Source organism: Talpa occidentalis, unplaced genomic scaffold (assembly GCF_014898055.3).
Source record: "Talpa occidentalis isolate TD23 unplaced genomic scaffold, MPIMG_talOcc4v2.1 talOcc4.3, whole genome shotgun sequence".
In the NCBI taxonomy this organism is placed as follows: Eukaryota; Metazoa; Chordata; class Mammalia; order Eulipotyphla; family Talpidae; genus Talpa; species Talpa occidentalis.
The window spans coordinates 47,573,403-47,590,758 of NW_023603184.1; the positions used below are offsets into that span (position 1 = coordinate 47,573,403).

The 17,356-nt window shown below is 40.3% G+C and overlaps 1 protein-coding gene across 8 annotated transcripts in view; it reads right to left on the reverse strand.

Annotated features, from left to right (window-relative positions):
- The window catches only part of LOC119255682 (disks large homolog 2), an 811,058-nt gene that overhangs the window by 175,974 nt on the left and 617,728 nt on the right, over window positions 1-17,356 (reverse strand). The gene's annotated exons all lie outside the window — the stretch shown is intronic.

Sequence of the window (17,356 nt, forward strand, 5' to 3'; positions counted from 1 at the left end):
GCAAATTTGTTTTTGTATCTTCAGGGAGCTACAAATGCAGCATAACCAAGGCAGCCCTTCATCCTTCCCATTGGTTCCCTTGCCAGTCAACAGGGAGATGCACAACTCAAGAATGTTCACTTGTTTAGTTTATTTATTTGCAGTTGTTCACCAGAGGAAAATAAAAGCCAAATCGGTTACTTTCCAAAACATAACTAGGAAAAAAAAAAACTGCCTTCAAGCCTCAGTATGTAAAAAGTTCATGAGGGAGTGGGTGGGCGGGTGATAAATGGGCTACACACACACACAAATCAAGTCAAGAGGAATAGAAAACCAAAATGGCTTATGAAACCGTATAATATGTAGAAGAAAAAACAGGTGAAACACTCCATAACTTGCACCTAGGAAACACCTTTGAGAACTCATATCCAGAAGCAAAGACAATGAAGGAGAAGAAAAACAAATCAAATTAAAAAGCTTCTGTACAGCAAAAGAGACAGGAACCAAGCACGAAGCGACACCCCGCTGAGTGGGAGAAAATATTTGCGCACCAGTCATTTGATATGGGATTGATCTCAAAGATCTACAAAGAGCTAACACAACAAAAGCAGAGCAGACAACTTAGTCAAAAAATGGGCAGAAGAGTTGTACACTTCTCCAAAGAGGAAATGCAAATGACCAACAGGTACATGAAAACATTCTCAACATCACTTATAATCAGGGAAATGCAAATCAAAACTATAATGAGTTACTACCTCACACTGGTAAGAATGGCCCATATTAAACACAAACAAACAAAAAAAAACTGGTAACAACAAATGCTGCCAAGGATGTGGAGAAAAAGAAACCCTCTTTCATTGCTGGTGGGAATGCAAACGGGTCCAGCCACTATGGAAAGCTGTGTGGAGGGTTCTTAAAACCCTAAAATTGGATCTACCATATGACCCAGATATTCCATTCCTGGGAATCTATCTGAAGGACACAAATAGACTAATTCAAAGGGAAATCAGACTCCTATGTTCATTGTTATACTATTTAAAATAGTCAAGATCGAGGCAGACCTCTCCTGTATCCCTGCTGCTCCCCTCAGCAGCGTGTTTCAGTCAGTCTGCCTATTCTGCTCCCAGCTCTGTCTCTGGTGAATCCGCTCACCACCACCCCCTCCCCACTCTGCCTCCATATCTCTGGCCTGTACCGCAGCTCTTGGATGCATAAATAAATCTTTAAAAAAAAATAGCCAAGATATGGAAACAACCCAAATGCCCCAAAACAGATGACTAGATCAAGAAGACGTGGTACATATGCACAATGGAATATTACTCAGCATTCAAAAAAGATAAACGCATGCCATTTGCAACAACATGGATGGAGCGGGAAGGCATTATGCTTAGAAAAATAAGTCAAAAAGAAACAGAACAGTATCAGATGGCCTCATTTATAGGAAGAATATTGAGAAACTGAGCAAAGGATCAGGAAAAAGACAAAACTTGCAGGCAAACCATAGAGCCCAGGCATACCCCTGAGGAGGGGAGCAGTCATGGCAGGGGAGGGAAGAGCACAGGGGGCTATGGTGGTGGCTCAACCTAGTGCTGTGGAGGTAAGAGAATTATGGAGTCTACACCTGAAGGGAGAAATCAAATATTGCACAAAAATGAACAGTGATGTAAGAATAGAAAAAAGGGATATACAGGCTATCCTTGTGGGAAAGGAACTATATTCTGTCTAGAATGTGGTGGTGGACACAACGACATAGAACGACACAGAACGACATAGAACGACATAGAACCAACATAAAACGACATAGAACTAACTACATACACACTTAGACAAATGAGTACAAGGGAGACTTAAATAAGATCTATGGATTAGGGCCTCCCTGGTGGCGCAAGGGTTAATGTCTCAGCACTATCAAGCTATTGACAGTCGCTGTGACATGAGTTGGGCCCCAGCCAGGGAGCTACCCACACAGCACAGCAGGCCTATCCCGTCTTGCTCACCCGCTGCTCCCCTAAGCAGTGTATTTCAGTAGATCCACTTTTTCTACTCTCCACTCTGTCTCCGGTGAATCTTCTCACCCCCTGCACCTCTGGCCTGCACCCCAGTTATTCTATGCATAAATAAATAAAACTAAATCTAAAAAAAAATTGATGGATTATGTTAACATAAGCATCCTGGTTGTGACAAAATGCTACAGTTTTACAGAGTGCAACCTACCACTTGGGAAAACTAAGTAAAAAACCACACAAGTAGCTCCCTGCTTTATTTATTACAAATGCATATGAATCTATAAATATCTAAAAAAAACCTTAATTTAAAAAAGATAGGAAAAAGACATAAAAGCCATGGAATTATCAATGCTATTGGGGTTGAAGTGATTTTCCCAGTTACCTGACAGACTAGAGAATCAAGTAAATGTTTACTGAAAAATTGTGCAAAAAATAAGTCACTTAATTTTACTAAGATTTTCTGCCAGGGGGTTGCTAGAAGCTGATCCCTGGATCATACCTCAATTCTCCCCTGTAAGTTTAACATAAAATTTCCACATACCATACTTCATCAATTCTAACATACACAACATGTTGAAATCAGTTTCACAAGAGGTTCAGAGTAGTAAATGGGGTAAAGAACACTCTCCTATGAAATACATTTGGAAACATTCAAACTTAAAAAATTATATCAGTCTAAAAATATCAAGGAAATATTGGTATTATATCACACTTTTTCTCCATAAGAAAAATATTTTTGCCTTATGATAATCCAGTAAAAATGAAGAAAGTAGAAATAGGTTTGAAGATATTTATTAACACAACTAGTATCTAAAAAAATGGCTCCTAAAGTTTCAATATACATGATCACAAATTGTTCTATCATCTCCTTCGCACAAGTGACGTACTTTAAGAAAACCTCATAGGTGAAAGGTCAAATTCATCTATAAGATAAATATTAAAGTGTTAATTCAAATTAATTACATGAAGAATTACATTAATACAAATAAATTATTTATCATGAAGAATTTGAATAGAGGTCAGAACATTTCAGAAAAATTGACTATTAATTCAATATATCCATAGCTTTTCATAAAAACAAAAATGGCTAAATGAATATAATAAAAATATGAATACAATAAAAGATGACCTACTTGTAGAGTGTTACATGGAGTTTCACAAAATTAAATTTAAGTTCAATTTAATGAATATTTACTGAAATAATACAATTTACTGAAATGGTGGGGTGGAATATCATAAATGATCCGACCTTGATTTTCATTGATAGACAATGACCTCTGAATGTTAAATATTTTGAATGCTTAATACTCTGAAGATAAAGCAATAGTAGTTAATGGGAAATTTCAAGTACTTAAGAGAAATCTGATGTTATCTAGCTTTGGAAGACTTCCTGTTTAAAACTTAGCTTTCAATAATTAAACCCTAAATGACTATATAAGTAGAAAACATATTTAACCTAAAGCCTATTGATTGGAATGTATTTACTTTATCCCATTTTAGCAGCAAGAGAAAACACTTATTTATAATCCTGGATATGATGCTCTGTACAGATTTAAATCATTTTGAGTGACATTTTCATGCCTAAAAGAATTAATATTTATGACTGCCACATGGCAGATACTGCTTAGTGCTTCATCGGCACTATTTCATTTCTGAAATTACAAAATGAAGTCCACAAATATGGAGAAATTTGAATGATCCAGAAAAACACAATAAAAATTGAGAGGTCCTCTTGTGTTTTCTCTGCCTCCACGCCCCACCCCCCCCATATTCTCTTTCTTTTCTTTTACTGCTGTCTTTCCTTACCACTTGCCCTGGAGGTATATGTATGGCTGTGTGCCAGATTCCACAGATATTTCTCAATATATTTGAATATATGTGTATACACACACAAATATGAGATCATAAGTATTTATTATGGTAACACATTTTTCTCCTTTTCTAATAATGTAATGGTATCTTCACTAACTTTCTTCTAAACACATCAATATCACCTCTCTTAATACCTTAATACCGCATACTCCATACTTTCCATGGCAATTTATTTAACAATTCCCATTTTGGTAAATATTTAGGTACATCCAGGTTTATATTGTTACAAACAGGGATCTTTGGTTTATATGTGCACCTTTATGGAAGGTAAGTAGAACACCAAAGTCCAACTACTGATGAAAGCTTTGCAGTCATCAAGGAAGAAAATAATCTGGACTGGGACACAGAGCGGGCGCTCTCAGCTTCCTGTGATCCGTGCTCCACATTGCCACTTGTAAATACCACACGTGGTCCCTGAGAATCTCAAAACTCCCATCTGTTCCCAAGACACCCCCTTTTACAACTTTGATGTTCCTTCTTTTGATGTAAACCTGAAAAACCACCTCCCACTGTCTTTTCTGAAACTTCTAATTCAGTGCCAGTCCTTCATCTTATTTGATCATTGTGCATTTATCACACCAATTGCAGGTATTTGTGCGGGTGCTTATCTCCCCCATTCCACTGAGCTCTGTCAGGGCAGATGCCATGTTTCACTCTTCTTGGAATTTCCAGTTTCTAATGTAGTATTTGGTGTTTAGTAATATACGGTCAATTAACATTTGATGAATGAATGAATGAATGAAAAAAGAAAGAGGAAGTTAGCAGAATCATTAAAAGAATTCAGTTACAAAATGCCAGCAAACACTGAAAATGCCAGTTTCCAATATTTAAGCTTTTTTCTGAAATTGCTCATTTTCAGTGTTAAGGATTTTCAATGAAGAAGACTTATTTTTCCCCAAGGCTAAATGTTCTGTCTAATTCCAAGACTATTTTTGTCTAATCCTTATCTGTTCCAAAATTCTGCTGTTATTTTTTTTAAAGATTTTATTTATTTATGCATACTAGAGCTGGGGTACAGGCCAGAGATGTGAGGGGTGAGAGGATTCACCAGAGACAGAGTGGGGAACAGAAGAGGCAGGTTGACCAAAAATCACTGCCGAGGGGAGCAGCGGGTGAGACAGGAGAGGTCTGCCACGCCACGTGGGTTGCTCCCTGACCGGCCGGGAATTGAACTTGTGCTGCAGAGGCTGTGGATTGCGTCATAGAGCGGTTCTTAACCCCTTGCACCACCAGGGAGGCCCTGCTGTTACTTTTATTGTTCTCTCGGTGATCTCGGTGCTCTCCACACCCCAGTCATGTGATATATGGGTAACAATTCTCTGATACATATTTATGTATGATCAACACTGTGTTGGGCTCTTTTATCACATTTTATGTATTGTAACAGGACATTTGCTGTAATAATAAACCATGTTTTCCTTAGTGGGTGGATCATTAGATCCCCAAAATATTATCTGCCATACTTCGAAATGTTTGTCAAATACTATAGCGTTGACATTTCCCATATGGATTAAGAAGTGTTCTGTTGGATGTGTTGCACTGTACTGCATTTGTCTTAATTGCAATATATCCTATTCTCAACTTCTCCACTCCACTTCTCCAGTGATCATGTTGATCACCAATCCTATCCACCAATCCAATTCAGAAGTGCTTCTCTCTCTCTCTCTGCCCTTTAAACTTAAGTACAAGTTAATTCCAGCACACACACACACACACACAGAAATATAGCTTATGCTTATGTGTGTGTGTGCGTGTGTGTGTGAGAGAGAGAGAGAAAGAGAGAGAGAGAGAACGAGAGAGACTGTATTTCTAGCTTCTTACAAATAAATGAAGAATGCAGGAAAGCCCAGAGTATCTAGGCTGCAGAGGGCCATTTTTTTTGAGGTGTAAAACTGGTTTCCAGAAGCTCCAGATAAGTCAGATCCATTCTTGCCCAGATGCCAGTTTTCCTGGTAGTAAGCAGAGCTCATCCAACTGTAGAGGGCCAGGAGTAGAGGGGAAGTAGAATATGTTTGTTGCTGGTAGATGTTGAGGCTTGGTTACTGGGAATAAGCTTCCAAGCTTTTCCTAGGTATGGGGTATGGCTTCTTCCCTCTACTCCAGGCCATGGCAATTCAGAGATTCCATGTTTTACCACTGTCTCTAGATTCAGGAGGAGGTGGTATGGTCTTCCCTGACTCTATGCAGTAGTTCTAGAGATGTGTGCCCCCAAATTGGGATCCTTCTTTTCTCCATTCCAGGCTCTTGTGCATCTAGCTGGCCAGAGGCAGTGGCAATTATCGCCATGATCTCCACACTGCTGTTTTCTACTCTGCCCGCCCTTTCTTGATTCCACTAACTCCATGGGCATTTGAGTAACTCACCTTCTGGACTATAGGTATGTGGCTAATCAGGCATCCTCACACAATAAATTGAAAGAGAAGGATGAAATTTTAAGCTATTTTCTGGATGATCTTAGTGAGGTATTTTCCAGATGTGGCTAATTCTGCCATATTCCCTCAAATGAGATTTTAAAATGTTGCAATCATTATCTTGTAAAGAGGAATTCCAGCATACTGAGCATCTACAATAAGTTACTATCTGTGATAAATACCTTAAAAATTATATTACTTTTTTTTAATTAAAAACTTTTTTTAAAGATTTATTTATTTGTACATGCACTGGGTACAGTCAGAAGCACGGGAGGGTGAGAGAATTCATCAGAGCCAGAGAGGAGAGCAGAGCAGGCAGAAAGAAGGACCGAAGTACACTGCTGAGGGGAGCAGTGGGCGGCAGGAGAGGTCTGCGCGCCATGTGGGACCCTGGCCCGGGGTTACTTTTAACGAACCTCTAAAGTAGGCATATTATTTTGGACATGAGAAAATAGGTTCAGAAACATTAAGTAACTTCATGAGAGTCAGATAACTTCTTGGTAACACGAGCTGGTGGATCACATGTCTTGCACATTTGCGACCTCCTCCAGCTGACTCATCTTTGTCAGTGACCAGAAGAAGCAGTAATCAGAGCAGGGTTAGGAAGTCTAAGCAGGGTTAGGAAGTCTGAATCTTAACCCTGTCCCCTACCAATGGGGACTTGGGAAGTTTGCTCATCTGCAAATTGTGAGATGCTTCTCACAAAGTGGTTTTGAGAATCAAAATGAGATTTACACGAAGCATTTGTAAATGTAAGATAGCTGCTGCTGTTATTATGGTGGCTCTTGTCAGCACAAATGCATATGCAGTCAGTCCTCGGTGGCTCTAGGGGGACAGACGCCTTCTATTGCTATTTGCTCATTCTGGACACTGCACAATTTTTACTACAACTAATGGAGTCATTGAGCTCTTGGTGGTATATAAGCTGAGGAAGTTCAAGTTTCCAATGGGACTAGAGAAAAGTCAATGGTAAGCAGACTATTGGGGTCACAATCCTGTTGATCTGGACATGACCCTTGTTGTTACCAGGGACCAGGTTGCATGGGAAGGATGTGGGAGGAATAGGTTATATTCTTGGCACAGTATCTGATCACTGTTCCAGGGTTAAGACAGAACAACTGCCGATGCTTCCATTCTTTGAGAGAAACTTCCTTTTTCATTTATTCAGCAACCATTTCTTCATGGTTTGGTGCATGCCAGGCACAGCGCAAATTACCCATAGCACAGGCTAGGGGTGTCAACCCTAATGGGCAGATCTTTCCCTCAGGGGGCTGACAGGCTGATGTCTAGCTATCTTTAGTTTATTCATGGTGAAAATTAAAAGAAAATATGCCATTTAATTATCTGCTCCCTGTAAGAAGCACTGATGTGGTTAAATGAAGCTTTAATGTTAAATTGGGTCCTGTGGTGGCTTTTCCCACCAGCACCCCGGCCACTGGAGCATTTCCTGTGAGCTAGTTGCCCACACCTGCACCTCAACCACCTTCAAGATTTCCTATCCCACAGTTCTAACAAAAATATTTTTTGCTCCTACATTCTGAGAACCAAAGTATACAGCAATTGCTAACCTTGCACTTACTGTTCAAAAGAAATTACAAGGCAAAGAAAACAGATATAAAACTAGATCCCAGGCCTCCCTGGTGGCGCAGGTGGTTGAGCCCCACACTGTGAAGCTGTCTGCAGCCTCGGCAGAGTGGATTCGATCCTGGCGGGCCAGTGAGAATCCCACATGGCGTGGCGGACCTCTCCTGTCTCGCCCACGGCTCCCCTCAGCAGTGTATTTCATCAGTCTGCTGTTCTTTTCTTTCTTTTTTTTTTTTTTTTAAAGATTTATTTATTTATTTACACAAGCACTGGGTACAGTCAGAAGCACGGGAGGGTGAGAGAATTCACCAGAGCCAGAGCGGGGAGCAGAACAGGCAGACTGATGAAGTACACTGCTGAGGGGAGCAGCGGGCGGCAGGAGAGGTCTGCACGCCATGTGGGACCCTCTCAGGCGGCCAGGGATTGAACTGGCGCTGCAGAGGCTGCAGGCAGCTTTGCAGCCCAGTACTCAACCACTGCACCATCAGGGAGGCCCAGTCTGCCTGTTCTGTTCCCTGCTCTGTCGCTGGTGTATCCTCTCACCCTCCAGTGCATCTGGTCTGTACCCTGGATCTTGTATTAATAAATAAATAAATCTTTGAAAAAAACCAAAACTAGATACCAGTTCATACCATGGGACAGGCCCTAAATTCAACACGTGTCCTTTCCTCCCTTGAAAGTATAAAACTCTGCTTTATTTCTAAACTCAGCCTCTGTGAATTTTTCTACAAACTGCACTGAAGTAATCTAGACCGCTGCCCACCATATCAAGTATCAAGTACTTTCTAAATGGCAGTTCAATATCTTTATGGAAGAAGCCAGTACAGGCAGATCAATGTTACAGTGGAGAAAAGGAGGTAGATAAAATTTGTGGTTACTGAGAGTGTGACAATGTGGTTACTGAGAGTGTGAGAAGAAAAACAGGGTTTCAAAGCAATATCCTGGAATTAGAATTGCTGGACTTGAATTTTGGATGAGCAATGCTGGGAAAATCCCCTACCTTCTCAGAGGCGTGCTCTCATTGTAAAATGGGAAATCATTTCTGCCTCTATACAATGTTTTTCTGAGTAACTAACACAGCATATTTCATTTCCATCATTTTAAGCAGATTGAAGCAGCAACAATAAGCACTGTTTTTGAAGGGGGTAGACTCAAGGCTATTCTGATTTCACAAGCTGAAATATGTAAGTGTAGATGGGGGGGCAATATGAACTTTGATGGTCAAACTAGAAAAAGCCTATACGAATATATTAGATTCTAAATTAAATTAAACTCTTAACCAAATAGTTATACCTTAGAGGACCAACTATAGACCACTGGTTTAACCTCCACTTCGAGAAGCAACACTTTGGGGCCTCCCTGGTGGCGCAAGGGTTTAAGATGCAACCTTTGAAGCTGTCCGCAGTCACTGCAGCACGAGTTTGATCCCCGGACAGGGAGCTACCCACATGGCGCAGCAGACCTCTCCTGACTCGCCAGCTGCTCCCCTCAGCAGTGTATTTCAGTCAATCTTCCTGTTCTGTTCCCCACTCTGTCTCTGGTGAATCCTCTCACCACCCGCACCTCTGGCCCTATACCCCAGTTCTTGTATGCATAAATAAATCTTTACAAAAAAACAATACTTTGTCAGGATTCTTTTGTATGATGCTACAAAAAATGATTTGATTTACATGAATATCAGAAAATAATCCATGTTCCCATTTCATCATTTCTTCCATTCTTAGTTATCCTGGGATTTCAAAGCCAGATGGGCACAGAAGGGTCCCACTCTGTCCCATCAGCCTTTGAAGATACCCTTTGAATTATTTTATCCTTTGTACTTTTCAAGTAGTTATGCTGGGAAGGGTGCTGTCTTTATGGACTACATTAGTAGACTGGCTTCCCCCAGATACACATTGGAATGGCCATGTGCCATCGAGAATGCTGAGCTCTGAAGGACTGTCAGTGGATACCTGACTTGGCTCATATCTCAGTTGAAATAGTGACATGGAATTTTCCACAGCAAAAGATTAACAGATGTTGTTTACCTTATTTCCCCTCCAAACTACTCTGTGTGTGTGTGTGTGTGTGTAAAAGAGAGGGACAGAGAGAGAGAAAGGGGGAGATACCACACCTGCACATATACATGTACACACGGAGACAGAGGGACAGAGAGATGGATAGAGTCAAAGAGACAAACAGATTTAAAACTCAGTTCACTAGGATCCAGTTTTAGCCAAGAATCCTAGACAGGAGAGTCAGCCTGCTATCTTTCCTGCATTCTGTGAAGGAAGAAGATGTACTGATCCTTATCTATCTCTAGTACTAAGCACTAGTGACTGAGTTACAGACACTGTGAGGCAAAGCATTGTCATACTTTGCTCCTTATCTTACCTCTTAGAACAGAATGTGACACACAGTTTCCAGTTAACTAGTGCTAATATAAATATTTGCTGAATTGGGTGAGCTAAATAAAGAGTACAGGGAAAGAAAATTGATGTTTTACCCTGCCAGAACTACTATGAAGTAAGTAGATCAAACCTTTTTAAATAAATTTCAAAAACACACTGAATTAAGGTATGTTCTCTTCCGCCCCTCCTCCTCATCTTCCTCTTGAATTGGGATCATTTGTTTTGACTAGAACAATTTTCTGTGCAGCTTAACTGGAGAGCCTTTAAAGAGGTTGAGGCAAATGCTCCAGAATCTTAAATGTGTGAAATGAAGTGAATTTTGTAGGCAAACAACAGTCTGAATCCCCAGCCAGCTATTTCATACTTTATGCAGAAAACTCTGAAAATTAGACACATCAAATTTCAATTTGGCTTCATGTGAGCTTTGTTTTATGGATTCATAAAGGTTGATTTTCTTTGATTATCAGGATTATTGCAAAATGGAGTCAGCACAGAAATTGAATTTGGCCAAGGCTGTGTCTTCAGGTGGCTGGGCATAGCCTGGTGTAAGTTATTTTTTTATAAAGATTTATTCATTTATGCATACAAGAGCTGGGGTATAGGCCAGAGGTGTGGGGGGCGGGGTGAGAGGATTCACCAGAGACAGAGTGGGGAGCAGAACAGGCAGACTGACAGAAATACACTGCTGAGGGGAGCAGCAGGAGAGACAGGAGGGGTCTGCTGTGTCATTTGGGTGACCACCCTGCCCAGGGATGGAACTGGTGCTGCAGTGGCTGTGGATAGTGTCACCGTGCTGCAAGTTAATCCCTTGGGCCACCAGGGAGGCCAGAAGTTATATATTTTTTAAGGCTCTGAAATAAATGATCCAAGGTTGAATTTTAGGTTCACTACTGATTTGTGATCGGTTTTGTACATATTCAAACCAGAGAAATCATGGGTTTCTCAAATGTAGGATAGAAAACACCACCTGCTCATCAGATTGAAAACGAAATGCAACAGCATTTATAAATGGTATAGTTCGTGCCAAGAATGGTTAGGTGCTCAAAAATGAAAAAAAAATCTCTTGAAGCTTTATATCTTAAAGCTTTATATTCCTTATTATGAAATTGGGATAATACTAATACCCTGCTTATAGCATGAGATTGTTGTGGGGATCAAATGAAGATGCAGATATAAAAGTGTTTGGTACATTGAGTAGTATTATATAAAGTGATGATAGAAAGAGTTTATACAAACATAAATTTTTAAAAAAATATCTATCTGGCTAGATAATATTTCCTCAGTATCTCAAATTTGTCTCAAAGTCTGTGGTATTTGATTTCTATCTTGGCTGTGGAAACAAAGTCACATAAGACATCAAACATGATATTATTAGAATCTATCTTTCAATGGTTATTATCTCTAAAGATTTTACTGGCAGATGGTAGAAGGCTCAGAACCGGGATGCAAAGACTGAAGTTTAATTGATGTGAATTAGAAGAAGGCTCCAGAGCTGTGCCTCTGACTTAAGGCACAGTGCTTACGGCAACATCCAAGTAGATAAGAAAGCTCTCCTTGGCAAACACAAATATTAAACCTGATGGATTTGCTGTTCTTTTTTTTATATTAAAATCATTGAGGTAGAAACTAAAATAATAATAATAATGTTCAAGCGTCCCATTTTTTTTTCTGCCATAATAGTCAGATCTTGCCCACTGAAAATGTTGATAATCTTGCCTAATTATAGGCCATGGCAGAGAAACATAATATCGCCTGGCTCTAGAAGTAGCCAGGTTGGCAGGACTCTTGGGTGTGACTTAAGGAATGCATATATCTGACTTTGGTGACACTTCTATTAGATTTATCCTTTAATAGCATCTTGAAAAATACATATCACATTATTTGGGGTTGGGGATAACCCCCCACTATTCCTAGATAAGTAGGAGCACAATTGGAAGAACATGAAGCGAAACTAGAGACTCAGGAAGGTTAGCCAATTTGCTCAAGGTCACACAGCAAAGCTTAGATATGAATCCAAATCTTCCAGCCCCAGCCTCATTCCATCCTTTCCCCACTACACTGATGGTACACATTCCTCTGCAAGTGACTGTGCTGTTTCCTCCTTTGGTCCTGACACCTACAGGTTCAAACTGGCGTGGTTACCTAAGCAACCATTTAACAATCAATTTCTGATAGAACTATACATTCATATATATATTCATTATATAATTATATATATATATATAATGAATTCTATAAGGCAGTTTGGTACCCATCAAAGACTTCAAGAAGGCCTTGTTCTGTCTCCCCAATGAATTTCCCAAGAGAAAGCTTCTTGACACATCAGTAGTGTGATTCTGGGTTTAAGACCAGTAGTCACCATAGCTCAGGCAAGTTTCCATTAGTTTGGGTGCTGCAGACATGGAACTGATTGCAGGTTGATGCTGTACCCTCTACCCAATGATCATACCAGACACTTCCTGGGTTTGGGGAGAAGTCTGAGATACTCAGGAGACAGAGTAACCAAACTTGACACTCTGACATCCCTGGTTCTGCAGAAAATGGTGCAGGGATTGCAGAGAGCTGGGCCAAGCAGAAACAGACAAAAAACAACGCTGAGTGGAGCAGCACATCATAAATCCAAACTTATATAATTTAAAAGAATGAGGTTTTCTTGTCCTTCCTTGACCCTGTTGAGCATAGGTGATAAGTACACCAGTATTCTGTGTGAATGTTTGAAAATATTCATAATAGAAACACTTTAATTGACTATTAAGAAAAGTAAACAACCTAATTTGATTAAAGTAAGAAACTGAGTACTATGTAGCTGACCTTAGTGTTGTGAGTGGGGAGTAATAGTGCCCGACTCCCCGTGGCTCTTCCTGGGTGGGTGCCCCCAGATTGTCACTTTGAGCCCTTGTTTCTGAACAGTAAGATAGACTGAGACATAGCATTGTTTAAGATATAATTAGGCAACAGCCAAGAAAGTGCCATGTAGCTCAAATCTATCCATTCAATCAGCAAACATTTTTTTGAACATTGTGGCAAAGATTGGTCTGTGCTAACTCCATGATAAAATGATTAAAACATGGCCTCTGCATTCAAAGACTTTTCATTACTATGATCAATTTACACCTTGATGGCAATTACAGAACTAGTCCTAACCTCTAGTTTGAGTGCTGTTTACAATTCTTAATGAAAGCAAGAAGACTTAACTCCTCCGCTCATCTCAGTCTCCCCTCCCTCTTGATTTCCTGATTCCAGCTCTTCAGAGTTTCCCAGTTCCAATTTCTCCCAGCTACAAAACACCATCCATGCAGTTCCCTCTGCTTGCAACACCTTTCCCATCAGTCTTCATCTAGTTTCTTATCATTTTGCCTTCAGTATCACTTCCTCTGGTATCTCTCTGAGCTATGGCCTGTCCTTCCACCAAAGGCAGCTGATATATCTCCTTTGCAACACTCCATATACAAGTAACTATCCAATTACCTGTAAGCATTAGATTATTTGTGTGGGATATCGTGGTGTTTAGGTGTTCAGTAACAGGCAGAGTGGAGCTGCTGATGTGACTATTCCTAATCAAAAGGGATGTAGCCATTTTGAAAATATTGAGACTTCAATCAATGTGCTCTGTTTCTCATGACTGTCTCACTGAAATATTTTTCATTCCCTAATAGAGCAAAAAGAAAAGATTGTTAGAGATATAGATTAAGAGACTTATTTACCCTTAATTATTATATATTTCTGAATCCTAAAATTACCTAATTAGATTATGCTCTAATTCTGATTACCTTTTACTTCTTGAGATACTATATGTGTTCCTAATCATCATCTAAATAATGCAAGTATTATATAGCACACAGCCAGAAAAATTACATATTACCCCACAGCCCCCAGCAAACAGGAGCCTAACAGAAATTCTAAAGCACATTTTATGGTAACAATTTTATGCTCAGTTTAGCAATTTCTGTGGTTCAAAAAACAACCACCCTTTTGCTCATTTTACTGATTTTTTCCCCCTATAAAATTACTCCCTTGATTTCTGGCAAAAGGCCTATGCAGAAACACAGAACTCCCTAGGAAATTGGAATTGTCATTTCAGCAAGGACAAAATGTAAGCCTATGCTGTCCTCTGCACAGTATAATTTCCTAAGAAACTTGAACTCTAAAATAAAGATAAGATGGTACCACTGAATGATTTTAGGGATATATTTGTCACTTATCTAGAAGAATTGTGATGAAAAGACTGGGGAGAACAGCAGAGAGATGGGCAATCTGGAGGTCTCTTCATTGGTCCAGGTGAAAGATGTTGAACACAGCAGGAACGGGGAAGTGGGGACAGACATTTACAGGGTGGAAATAAGAGGCTTTGATGGGCCTCCCTGGCGGTGTGGGACTTGACTTGGAAAGGATTTGTGCTTCTGACCCAAGAGTCAAGAACCAATAAACTCCAATTTTCTTTTTTATTTAAAGCCAAGCAGAGCTGGTGTTTATAGGTCAATCCAAGAATCTGACCTTTTAAATGCAATCTCGTTATGCTTGTCCTATTTTATCATGCTAACACTGCTGCAGCCTGAGTTCGATCCCTGGCCAGGGAGCTAATCCACATTTGGCACAGCAGACCTCTCCTGTTTTTCCCACTGCTCCCCTCAGCAGTACATTTCAGTATGTCTGCCTGTTATGCTCCCCACTCTGTGTACAGTGAATCCTCTCAACACACACACCCCCACCCCATACCTCTGGCTTACACCCCAGTTCTTGTAGCATAAATAAATAAAACAAATCTTTAGGAAAAAACTGATTAACTCAGCTGATTAACTCAATGTGGCATATTGAAAAGAGATTGAGAGTCTGAGATTCCTCAGGTTTTCAGCTTAATGACTGAGAACAGAAGGCAAGGAGGTACAATTGAGGGGAGCAAAGAAAATGACAGAGAGTTTGTGTTGAGACATGCTGAGTTTGAGAGACATCACTACAACCCAGTGGTCTTGGGCCAGACTTTAAGTCCATGATTGGGAGAATGAGTAGATAGATCTTTAACCACTGAGACAATTGTTAAACCAGATCATTAAACCTTATGTAGATGAAGATGGTGCTACAACTACAGTTAGATATGGTTATAGGAAATGCATGTTTATCTGGTCATTGCATCCTCTCAACCCAATGGAAAAGTTAGGAAACAACAAACTGTTCAAGTTGACTTTTAGGGGCCTCCTTGGTGGTGCAAGGGGTTAAGCACTGCATTATGAAGCAATCCGCAGCCTCTGCAGCACGAGTTCGATCCCCTGGCTGGCCAGAGAGCAACCCACATGAAGTAGCAGACCTCTCTTGACTCGCCCGCTGCTCCTCTCAGCAGTGTATTTTGTCAGTCTGCCTGTTCTGTTCCCCGCTCTCTCTCTGGTGAATCCTCTCACTCCTCATCTCTGGCCTGTACCCCAGCTCTTTTATGCATAAATAAATAAATCTTTAAAAAAATTTTACTTTTATGTGCAAATCTTAAAAAAAAATGTGCTAGGTAAAAATTTGATTCTTGTAGAACTGAAACAGGCAAATTTATCTTTCCTCTTAATAACTTACACAGAAGCCCCAAGCATGCTGCCTCTGGAGATTAGGTGTAGCTCTTATAATTAGACTCTAATCTGAACCATGAGTGTGAGGAGCAGAACGCTGACTCAGAGTCTAGTGTCAATTATTTGCTGTCTGCACAAAGAAAGGCTGTGATCTGGAAGATGCAAGATAGCTGAAGCCCAATTCTGGCTCGTTTCAGCACAATCTCAAGATAAGTTCTCTCAATTATTATTTGTTGGCAAATTAACTCTCCATCTCCATTAGTCTGTGTTTGAAAAATATTTGTGGGACTTGACTTGTAAAGTATTTGTGCTTCTGACCCAAGAGTCAAGAACCAATAAACTCTAATTTTCTTTTTTATTTAAAACCAAGCAGAGCTGGTGTTTATAGGTCAATCCAAGAATCTGAACTTTTTAATGCAATCTCGTTACGCTGTCCTATTTTACCATGAATTACTAGACCCACTAAAACTTGTGAAGTCTGCTCAACCCAGCAGAGAACTGAAATAGCCTAGCAGGGCTCTATTTGGCCCACTTTGACTTCATTAGGTACAAAAAACAATTTTTGCACAGAAGTCAGTTTTGAACAGGAGTTTAATAATCCTGGGCTGATTTTTTTTTTTGGGGGGGGGGAGGGAAGAAAGGGAGAAAAACACTTATTTTCCACAGTCTTCTTGTCTTCAGGTAAAGCACACCCTCACGCTTCACATCCTTCAGCTGTCCCCCTGAAGATCTTCTGTTAATTTGCTCTCTTCTTTCTCACAACTCATAATGGCATTTTATTTTTATATTGTCTGTCTCCAATCATATCCTAGATCCTGACAGCTCTGCTCCTCTTACTTATTTCTAGCTCCTTTATTCCCAGAAATGTCAGATTGGCTCATGAAAGCACATGAGAAATGAGCCAGGTACACAGAAGTGCATCCGTACATGAACGAATGAATCCAGCTTCTGACTTTCTCAGGGCACGCCGCTTTCCCACGGCTGTTCTTACTGTGGGGTGTTCCTAGAACTTAATATGACAAGTCAACTGATGAGGGACTGATCACAAAGATATACAAAGAACTCACACAACTCACCAAAAACAAAGTAAACTATCCAGTCAAGAAATGGGCAGAAGAACTCAAAAGACATTTCTCCGAAGAGGAAATGCAAATGGCCAACAGGCATATGAAAAAATGCTCAACATCCCTTATCATCAGGGAAATGCAAATCAAAACCACACTGAGATACCACCTTACACCAGTAAAAATGGCACATATCAAAAAACAAGCAGGGCCTCCCCTGGTGGCGCAGGTGGTTGAACGCAGAACTGTGAAGCTGTCCACAGCCTCTGTAGCACCAGTTTGATCCCGGCTGGCAGGTGAGAATCCTATATGGTGAGGCAGACCTCTCCCGTCTCGCCCGTTGCTCCCCTCAGTGTGTATTTCAGTCAGTCTGTCTGTTCTGTTCCAGCTCTGTCCCTGGTGAATCCTCTCACCCTCCAGCATATCTGGCCTGTACCTGGGTTTTTATATGCATGAATAAATAATTTTTTTTAAAAAAGCAACAACAAATGTTGGCGAGGA